General features: G+C 35.8%; 1 long non-coding RNA gene across 1 annotated transcript; it reads left to right on the top strand.

Moving 5' to 3' along the window:
- The first annotated feature begins 6,372 nt into the window (after positions 1 to 6,372).
- Positions 6,373 to 8,934, top strand: LOC135964777 (uncharacterized). Its single transcript, XR_010577402.2, has 2 exons — positions 6,373 to 6,999; positions 8,217 to 8,934. It is a non-coding gene; the product is annotated as an uncharacterized lncRNA (long non-coding RNA).
- Positions 8,935 to 11,413: the final 2,479 nt, after the last annotated feature.

Here is an 11,413-nt window from a genome sequence, read left to right as displayed (position 1 = left end):
GTCTGATGGGTGTGAAAGGAAACCTTATTTTTGAATTTTCCTGATTACCAATTAGGATAAGTATATTTTTCTGTTATTTGTCATTTGGATTTCCTTTTCTGTGAATTGCCTGTTCATTTATGTTATCCATTTCCTTGTTGTTTTCTTTCTCTGATTGATATATAAATTCAAAGTTTTTGTTAATTTTAATATTTAATGTTAATATTAATTTAATATTTTGTATTTCATTACTAATACAGATATTATATATTCTTCCAGAAGTCTGTTTTTTATGTATGTCTTAAATTTTAATATAGTCATTTTTTTGTGTATATTTTTAGAGTATGGGATTTTTTTGTTTATATATTTGTTCATTTATTGAATAAATCTTTTCTTGCTCTGAAGTCATAAAGAGATTATTCTATAGTTTCTTTGAAAACTTAAGTTTTATATTTCATACTTAGTTCTTTAATTTACCTGGAATTTATTGTTCCAAGTGACATAAAATGGGAATCTGGATTTTTTTCCTGCTTGAATGATGAATTGACCTAATGATATTTATTTATTTTGAGACGGAGTCTTGCTCTGTCTCCCAGGCTGGAGTGCAGTGGCGCAGGCTCAGCTCACTGCAGGCTCCGCCCCCTAGGTTCACGCCATTCTTCTGCCTCAGCCTCCCTATTAGCTGGGACCACAGGCGCCCGCCAACACGCCGGGCTAATTTTTTGTATTTTTTTAGTAGAGACGGGGTTTCACCGTGTTAGCCAGGATGGTCTCCATCTCCTGACCTCGTGATCCTCCCACCTCAGCCTCCCAAAGTGCTGGGATTACAGGCGTGAGCCACTGCGCCCGGCCGAATTGTCCTAATAATATTTACTGAATAAATGTATCCCTTCCCCCAGACTGGAATGCAACGCTACCTCTGTCGTATTTCAATTTTCTGCAGTTGGACAGATAAATTCCACATTTTGTATTTTTAAAATAGTGATTTATTAGTCTAATTCTGACAAAATACCACACTCTTTTAATTAGCATTACTTTATAATAAGCCTTGATATTTGAGTGGAAGGCCTTAGTTGTTTGACTTATAATTTGTACTCACTTGTTCTTGGTCTTTGGCTTTTTTTTTTCCCCCTTCTCTTGAGACGGAGTCTCACTCTGTCACCAGGCTGAAGCACAGTGAATTTCAACTGTGAAACTAACAAGAATCATTGACATTGTTTTTCGGCTACTTGTTCTCTATTTTAGTCAGTTTTAATGGTAATAAAAATGTAGTAAGAGCACATTTGAAAAGATGATCTTATCACCCCAAAAGGTATTATGTCTTTGTGTGTTTTCTTAGATTCCGTTTTCCATCCTGAATTTTAATTTTTACTAGTAAGCATGGTTGTTTCCTCCTGGCTAGGACAGTTTCTTACTCCTGTCCTCCTCTGTCCTGCACTGTTGTCCCTGACCCCTTAATTTTCTTCTTTCTGCTTCAGTAAATCTTTGAACATTTTTTTAACAGCTCAACCCCACCAAGTGTTCTGAATTATATCAAGAAATCTTTGTTTGCCGCTATTTAATTATAGATTTTCTAAAAATGGCCCACATCAGCCTTTCTCCCAAATCGTAGTGGATGAAACCATGTTATAATGTTTTGTTTGATCTTTTGAGCTGACATAATCTTTAGACTTAATATCGTGCCAACATCTTTCCCAAATCTTGAGTAAAACAGTATCACTGATTCTGAGAGACATTACATCTTTGATGAGTGTTTTTTCTGTACAATGAGGTAAGTTTCTTTTTACCCTGAGATGCCATAATTCTCAGGGTAATTGTCTTACCCTATAATTACCCTATAATTGTCTCTTTGGGCCATTAGTAGGCCTGCTAGCTGTACAGATCCACAAAATACTACAAAAATAAAATACTACAAAAAAGCTTAAAACTTCTACCTTCCTTCCAAGTGCCGATGAGGTTACCTTGTGTCTTAGGATTTGTTTTTTTGTTTTTAGTTACTTCTTAGAAGTCAAGTGTTCAGGATTTTCTGTATAGGTCAGCATTGGTATCTTCTACCTCCATTAAATAAAAAATGTAATTTTAGCTGATGCTTGGAACACACTTTATAATGTGGATAACATTCACAGAAGTCTGGAAATATAAACAAGTCCTGGCAAGATGTTGCTAGCCAATACCAAACTTGTATTTTTGGGGGGTGCTGCACTGGAAATGAGCTCTCCTTCTGGGACTCAGCTTTACTTGCCTCTACTGAAAAGGCCAAGTGTTCTGATAATCAGATTGGCTCAGGTTCATTCCCTCTGAGAGGATTTCCGTGTCTCCCTTGGAACGAACCCAGAAGAACGGAATCTAATTTTCTCCTCACAGCATTGCCTCAATGTGCTCCTTCACCACTGACTCAGGTTGGAAATCTCAGGCTGCTGCACCATTAACCACAATTTTAGGAGCACTGCCATGCCCTGTGGCCATGAGCAGAGATGTCAACACAGATCTTTTTATTTGGGCCCCAAGCTAGCAAAGTTGATTAACTGATGCCTATGTAAAGACTTTTGATGGTTCCTGGGCTTCAGAAACTTCTGTAAATGAAAAGAATGGTGTTTAAATTTATTGTTGATACCAGGCTGCCGGCTCCTTTTTCCATCCGGACCCTGTGAAGCACATGCCATTAGACGATGGTGCCAGATAGCCCTCTTTGTTGCTGCCCTCTACTCTTCCTAGTTCATACCTCCTCATTCACTGAGGACTTGATCACTTGGGTCATTGTCTATTTCCCCACACTACTTCATTGCCAGACAAGTATTCAGTGTCTGTTTATGCAAGTTTTTCTCTTTTTGAAATTATGAAATGCATTAAACATACAAGAAGTGTATAGTACAATGTCATAGTAACTACTGAAGGAATTAACAACCTGCCACCCCAAAATATGTTGTCCTGGTACATTGACCATTTTGAGTTAAAGGCACATGAAAAACAGCAGATGTAAGATCACTCTGACCTTCCCCACTCAACTTTTCTTTAGAGAAGGGGTCTGCTTTGTCACCTAGGCTGGGGTGCAGTGGTGCAATCATAGCTCACTGCAGCCTTAAATTCCTGGGACCAAGCAATCCTCCAACCTCAGCCTCCCGAGTAGCTGGATTTTTTTTTTATTTTTATTTTTTGTAGAGATGGGGGTTGTGCTGTGTGGACTAGGCTTGTCTCAAACTCCTGGCCTCAAGGGATCCTCCCGCCTTGGGCTCCCAAAGTGTTGAGATTACAGGTGTGAGCTATCACACCCAGCCCTTCCTTCTGTTTCTTTAAAGGAAGAGACACAATTCCCATGTGAAAGATGTTCTCTCCACATAAGAAGGAAAATATTCTTATCATCAAGGACGGGCTTCTCTACCCAATTAACTACCCTGCCCAAGCCTCTTTGCCTTGTCTCAGTTTCATAATTTACTATTTTTTGTCCACTTCAGTATATTAAGTGTTCATTCAACTCTAACTAACTGCTTCTTTGAGTCTTTATTCCTCATTAAAGCTCCCGTGCCATGTAAAATTTATATTAAATACATTTGAGCTCAGTGGGGTGGCAAGTGCCTGTAGTCCCAGCTACTGGGTGGCCTGGGGGCAGGGGGTGGCATGCTGAGTCAGAAGGCTGAGGCTGCATTAAGCCATGATCATGCTACTGCACTCCAGCCTGAGCAACAGAGCAAGACCCTGTCTCAAAATAAAATAAAATAAAATTTAAAAATTGAATGCTTTCTCTTGTTGATCTGTCTTACGTTAATTTAATTCTCAGGCTCAGCAGGAAAACCCTGCAAGTAGTGATAAAATTTTGCCTCCCCTACACTACCTGTGTACCTATCACACAACTTTACACAATCATAACATCTTGTGTTTGTTTTGCATCTTCTTTCATTAAGAAATGAAAGCTAACAAATGTGGTGAACCTCACTCTGATTTCATTTCTCTACCCAGGAATCATTAATGTTCCAAATTTTGGTATTTATCATCCCCATGCATGTACAGTAATAGGATAACTATTACTGTACATGTTTCTGTCCATAAAGTTTTTATAATATTGTTTTGCAGGCTGTAAAACTTTATGTGTTATAATTCTGTAGTCTTTCAACCTGCTCCTACACTACATATATTTTTAAAAGTATCCATGCTGACACTTGTAGCTCTAATTTTTCTTTTCTTTTTTTTTGAAATGGAGTCTCGCTGTCTTACTCTGTTGCCCAGGCTGGAGTGCAGTGGCGTGATCTCGGCTCACTGCAACCTCCGACTCCCTAGTTCAAGTGATTCTCCTGCCTCAGCCTCCTGAGTAGCTGGGATTACAGGCATGCGCCACAATGCCCAGCTAATTTTTGTATTTTTAGTAGAGATGGGGTTTCACCGTGTTGGCCAGGATGGTTTCCATCTCCTGACCTCGTGATCCACCCGCCTCGGCCTCCCAAAGTGCTGGGATTACAGGCATGAGCCACCATGCCTATGTCTGGCCCATAGCTCTAATTTTTCATTCAATTCTATGAACATTTATTGAATATTATTCAATTGTATGAGCCACAATTTATTCATTTTTTTCTTCTGTTGATGGACATTTAGGTTGTTTTCCATTTTTTTGCTTTTACAAACAATCCTCCCAAATTTATTCTTACGCAGGTCTCTGTACACACGGGCAAAACTTTCTCTGGAAGTGGAATTGCTTGGCCATATGGTATGCTCATGTTTATGGGAAAATTACTCTCCAAAGTGGTTTTGCCAATTTATGTAAGTGTGAAATTGTATCTTAATTTTTTTTTGCATTCTCTTAACTATAAGCACAACTGAGTATACAGTCATATTTTTATTTACTGTTCAGACTTTTTCCTCTGAGAATTATCCACTTTAAACATTGGACTTTCTCCTGCTCTTATTTTTTTGGTATATATTCTGAATACTAATCTTTTGTCAGTTTCATGGCAAGTATCTTTTTTCAAGTGACTAGTATTTTCATTTTTTAACAGTGTCTTTTGGTACAGCGTTTTAAAATTTGGCCTTTCCTTGTGGTTTTCATTTATGTTTTGGTTAAAACTTTCTTCCCTACCCTAAAGTCATAAATATACTTTTCTATATTTTAATCTAAAAGACTTAATGTTTTGCTTTTCTCTTTTGATTTGTAATCTGAAATTTATTTTCATTTATGCTGTTTAATGTAATTCTAATTTTACTTTTTTCCTTAAGAATAACCACTTATTCCAGTATAATTTACTGACTAGTTGAGTCTTTCCCCATGATATTTAGTGCAATGTCTGACAACTATCTAGTTTTTTATATTATTCTTCAGTTTCTAGGCTCTGTTATCTCTATCCCTGCACCAGTACTAAGCTGTATTAAATCACTGTAGCTTAATATCCAAATATGTTCTTCTTCAACAACCTTTGGCTATTTTTTGCTTTTTCTTTTCCATATGAATTTGAGAATCAGCTTGTCAAGTTGCACAAGTAGTTTGAGTGGATTTACACTGCCTTTATAGATTTACTTTGAGAGACTTGATCTCTTAACGATATTGAGTATTCTCATCTGTGAACAGCAGTGCATCTCTATTTATTCAGGTCTTCTATACTGTCCTTCAGCAAGGTTTTGTGACTTTTACCACAAAAAAATTTGCAGATAAATTATAGATTTAGTCCTCGGTACCATATAGTATTTATTATTTGTGAAAGCATGATATTAAAATTTACTGTTGCTACTTGCTTGTTCCAGGTATATGGAAAAATAATTGATTTTTGCCTATTGGTCTTGTATTCCAATAACTTGTTGAACTCTAAGAGTTTGTCTGTAAATTTTCCCGGATTTTCTGTGTTCACAATCGTATCATCTATTAATGATAACAATTCTGTTATTTATTTGAAACCCTTATGTAATTTTTTTCTTATTTTTTCTGCACTGGTCAGTGACAATGAACATCCTTTACTTTTCCTACTTTAAAGGGAATGTGTAGAACATTTACCATTAAACAAAATGTTTGATTTAGGAATTTGGCTGGTTCCCATTCTCAGATTAAGGACATTCCTTTCTATTATTATTTTGCTACAACTAAAAAATTTATGGATGGGTTTTGAGTTATATCAAATGTATTTTCTCCAACTGTTGAATTGCATAACTTTATTTGCTTTGTTAATGTGGTAAATTACATTAATTTTTTCTAATATACTGTTCTAATTTCTATTTCTCAGATAAATGCAGTTTAGAGAAGAGGAATTTTTTATATACTCAGATTTTAAGAAACATTTTATTTAGTTATGACTTTCACATTTATGTTCATAAGTGATATTGGCCTATAATCTTCCTTTTACGTAGTCTTATTTAGTTTTGGTATAACAGTTAACGTTAGTTTCATTAAATGAACTATTAGCTTCATTAAACTGATGGAATTTTTTTTTTTTTTTTTTTTTTTTTTCAGTGCTTTGGAACATAAGATTGAGATTCTGTTCCTTCAGTTTTTGCTAGAACTTTTTCATGAAACCCTTTCGATTTGGTGTTTGTGGTACCTGTGTGCATGCTGTGCACACCTGTGTGTATGTGTACAAGGAGGTGGATTTTTAAACACAAACACTTTCATGGTTATTGGTTTATTATTATTATTTTTAAAACTTCTCCTTATAGGTAATATTTTTCTAAAATTGTCATTTAAAAATATATTGGCATAAAGTTATTTATTTCTTATGATTTTAATATATGTATTTTCTCTGTAGTTGTGTCCCCTTTTGTATTCCTAGCACATTTATTTTTACTTTTCTTCTTTTTTCTTGATAAATTTTACTGGAATGTATTTTATCAGTCTTTTTTAAAAAATCAACATTTGATTTTGTTGGTTGCACTAGTTATTTCTTGTTTTCGGATTCATTAATTTTTGTTCTCTTTTGTTTGTTTGTTTCGAGACAAGGTCTCTATCACCCAGGCTGGAGTGCAGCGATGCGATCATGGCTCCCTGTAAGCTCAAAATCCTGGGCTCAAGTGATACTGCCACCTCGGCCTCCTGAGTAGCTGAGACTACAGGTGTGTGCCACCATTCCTGGCTAATTAAAACAATTTTACTTTGTAGCAGTGAATTCCTGTTATGTTGCCCAGGCTGGTCTTGACTTCCTGGCCTCAAGTGATTCTCCTGACTTGGCCTCCCAAAGTGCTGGGATTACAGGCTACTGTGTCTGGTCTCTCATTTTTATTTTCTCATTCTTTACACTTCTTTGGGGTTGCTCTGTTGTTCTCTTCTGAAGCCTTTAAGTTGGACACCTTCCCCATTCATTTTGAGTATTTCTTCTTTTTAAGGTAAACATTTAAAGGGCTTCTCAAAGGGAGAAATGACCCCAAATGCCAGGTTCACCTCTCTGGGATTCCTTTTCTCCTGGATTTTGGCTATGTCATTCTTTAGTGCCTTTTTAGGCTCTCCAAAACTTTCAAGTAGACTTTTTTTGTTGAGATATATGATTGAAGTCATTATTATATATATTGCTGAGGTAATGATTACAGTGTAATCCACATACAGTGTACATATATAAATTGTACAATTTGATGAGTTTGAAGGTGTTTAACCATGAAATCTTTACTACAATCAAAATAATGTACATATCCACCACCCCTCCAAAAGTGTCCTCATGGCCCTTGGTCATCTCTCCTTCCCTACCCTCTGCCCCATCACAAGTCTCCATCCCCATGCAACCACTGACTTACCTTCTGTTATGATAAACTAGTTTGCATTTTCTAGAATTTTATGTAAATGAAAGCATACAGTGTTTACTCTTTTTTGTATGGCTTCTTTCCCTCAAAATAATTAAGATTCATCTGTGTTGTTGCATATATCAGTAGTTCCCTCCTTTTTAATACTGAGTAGTAGTCTGTTGTATAGCTATACCCACAATTTGTTTATCTGTTTACCAGTTGATGGGCATTTGGATTGTTTCCAGTTTGGGCTCTTACAAATGAAATTTCTATGAATATTTGTATAAGAGTCTTTGTGTGGAGGAAATACATTTTTATTTTTTTTTGGGGTAAATACCTGAGAATGGAATAGTTGTATCATATATGGCAGGTACATGTTTTAAAATATCCTTCCTTGTTCTAAACAGGATAGTTGGTTGAATTGCCTAATCTACTATTGCAAGAAGTAGAAGTCCCTTGTATTTTCTTCTTGCACTTTTATTGTTTCTTTTTTTCTATTTAAGTTTCTTATTCTTCTGGATTTTTTTTTTTTTTTTTGTATCTAACATCTTTTGCAGATGGCCAGTCAATTGTTCCAGTTCTATTAACCCCATACATTTGACAGCAATATAAATAAATTGATACTGCAGGTACACTCTTAAAACTCAACAGAAGACTGAATGAAGATTTGGAAATCTTGTTAACCAAAGTAAACAGAAACAGAGGCTTGTTTCTTCTTTCCAAGATGGATGCTTGGAAAGTCAACAGGGAAGTGAACCATTACCAAATGAAACATTAACTATGGTTATATTGAGGACTTTTTTTTTTTTTGCCATACTCAGAAGAACTGAAAACAAAATATGTTTTAATCTCAAATATTTATCTCAGGCAATAACTTTATGTAGTTTGTATTTTTCCTCAAAAACAATTATGTAACTTCAAGGAAACAAAACTGTACTATTTTGAATTTTAATCAAGTTCATTAAATGTAAAATGAGGACAAAAAATGAAATAGTGTTTCAAGTAGGCCAATGTGAAAAAAATAAAAAAAATAAAACAGAGTTAGTACAATTCTGTCCTATGATTCATAGCCTAGAAACAAACATTTCTCCTGTTTGATTTCCCAGTGGTTTCTTAAGATAAATAATCCATGAAGGGACAAAATTTACATTTCTGTAAATATAAAGAAACTACCACTGGAAAAAAGAAGTTACTGTATTTTAGATGACTGTTGATTCCCAAAGCATGTGGGGTGTGACTTTTTGATTACTATGCTAATAAAGATAATTCTTGAGTATTTTTATTTTAGGTTGTAACCTTATTATGGTTGCTATAAGCAAAAGTTAATAACTCTTGCTGAAGAACTATTCATTCATTGCACTGGGGGTTCGAAATATTGAACGTTTTAATAAGAAAACAAGCTAAATATAATGCATGGTTTGTACAAAATGTAAATTTGCTTCAAAGAAGATTCCACTGGGAGTGTGAGGTGGGTGGATCACCTGAGGTCAGGAGTTTGAGACCAGCCTGACCAACCGGTGAAACTCCATCTCTACTAAATACAAAAAATTAGCCAGGCATAGTGGCACACACCTGTAATCCAGCTACTTGGGAGGCTGAAGCAGGAATCACTTGAACCCAGTAGGTGGAGGTTGCCATGAGCCAAGATTGCATCATTGCACTCTAGCCTGGGCAACAAGAGTGAAACTCTGTCTCAAAAAATAAGAAAAATAAAAAATAATAAAAAAAGAAGATTACATGAACTCATTGTTTCTAATACTGTAAACTCTGGCTGGGCATGGTGGCTCACACCTGTAATCCCAGCACTTTGGGAGGCTGAGGTGGGAAGATCACTTGAGTCCAAGACCAGCCTGGGAAACATAGTGAGAACCCATCTCTACAAAAGTTAAAAAAAAAAAAATTAGCTGGGCCTGGTGGCATGCCTGTGTAGTCCTGGCTATGCAGGAGGCTGAGGTGAGAGGATAACTTGTGCCTAGGAGGTCAAGGCTGCAGTGAACTATGATTCTGCCACTGCACTCCAGCCTGGGTGGACAGAGTAAGACCCTGCCTCAAAACAAAATCAAATACTATAAACTCTGTTATTAAAGCTTTTTCTGTTATGAATTCCCTAAGTTTTGATCTATCTTAAACCAAAAGCATTTTAATGTATTCCTTTAGCCAATATTTATTTCATTTATTCAACAGAACTTCATTGATACTGTGAATTAGGCTTAGGCACTGTTTAAATGTTGAGGATACGATGAGGAACAAAGGTTGATAAGGTCCCTGATCTCATGGAGTTTGAGAGAAACAGACAATAAACATGCAAGTAAGATAATTGTAGGTAATATTAGACATTATGAAGAAAATTAAGTGTATGGCATGAGAGAGAGTGAAGAAGGTGGACAGCATACAGAGGCACAGCTCCCTAATATGTGCTGAACACTGTACCAGGCCCTTGGGAAGAGGTGCCTGAGATCTAGGCTTTGGAAAAGGCCAAATCCCTTCTCTGCTCAGAGGTCAACTTACTATGAGCTAATGCTGCTTCAGCCTCATTTGCATGTTACAGAATGTTCTTGATGGAAGCCAAGTGGCAACCAGGGAGTGTTTTCTATGTAAATATTTTAGGGGAATTGTCCAAAGCCCTCTTAGAAGAAAGGGACTTGCATATCTAAGGCTCAAGTAATTGGTTGTTTCTGTTCTCCTGAATATTCGCTTTCTTACCTAATTTTATATATGTATACTTGAGATCTTTTTCTTTAAAGGAGCCTACTTACCCCAACTTGTATAAGTTTCAAGTCTTGTGTAACCTGGTTTTGTTCTTGGCTTAGCCATTTTCTATCTGTGTGACTCTAGGCAAGCTATTTAAACTCTTTATGCCTCAGTTTTCTCGTTTGTAAAATGGAAATATTACCTCAATCATCAGATTGTGTGAGCATTAACTGAAATTAAATAGTATTTCAAGTGTTATACATAACACCTGGCACACAGTATGTACTTCATAAGTGGTAACTATTATTAATATATTCTAATTATTAATATTATGATTATAAACCCTCAAAAGTTTTATAATTCTTTTGGGGAAAAAAATAAACGAATGTAGATCCATGGGATACTAACACAGAACAGTCTCAAAAAACAGAACAAAACAAAAACAAAAAAGCACAACATGAACAGGATATGTACAAATTTGTGATAAGTAGTTGTCAGTGCCTAGAAAGGGAGAATAATGGGCGTAGGAATAAAGAAGATTTCCAGTAAACCTGTAACATTGTATTTCTAATTCAATCTGAAATAAATATGATAAATATTATAACATCCTTATACTTTTAAAAAATTAGGTATTTCAATAAATGGTAGCTATTAATAATAGATAGGGAGGTTTGATTAATAACCCAATAATCTGGTATGTTTTGTTTCTAGGAACATTGTGCTTTTCTCATATGAAGCTTCCTCTGGGCATGGCAGCACAGTTTCTCTAATCAACAGAAACTAGCAACCTCAGTGTCACAGTTCCAATATGTGATTAAATGTAACTTCATAAATACCTAGTATGATATTGAATGTCGGGTTTGGTGGAATGGTCAAAGCAAATATGCTCACAATATTAAACTCTTCCAAGATTTCTGTGTCATTGGAGAGTGGCACAAAGTAGCGTAAATTGACTGGGGCTGTCCATGAAACTATTACAAATATGAAGAGAAAGGGGAAATCAATGTGTGCTGCAAACATCAATGAGAGCTTCAAAGACGTGTAATGTGAATTGGACCTTGGT

Source organism: Macaca fascicularis, chromosome 8, assembly GCF_037993035.2.
Source record: "Macaca fascicularis isolate 582-1 chromosome 8, T2T-MFA8v1.1".
Classification (NCBI taxonomy): domain Eukaryota; kingdom Metazoa; phylum Chordata; class Mammalia; order Primates; family Cercopithecidae; genus Macaca; species Macaca fascicularis.
This window is presented reverse-complemented; position numbering and strand designations above follow the sequence as displayed.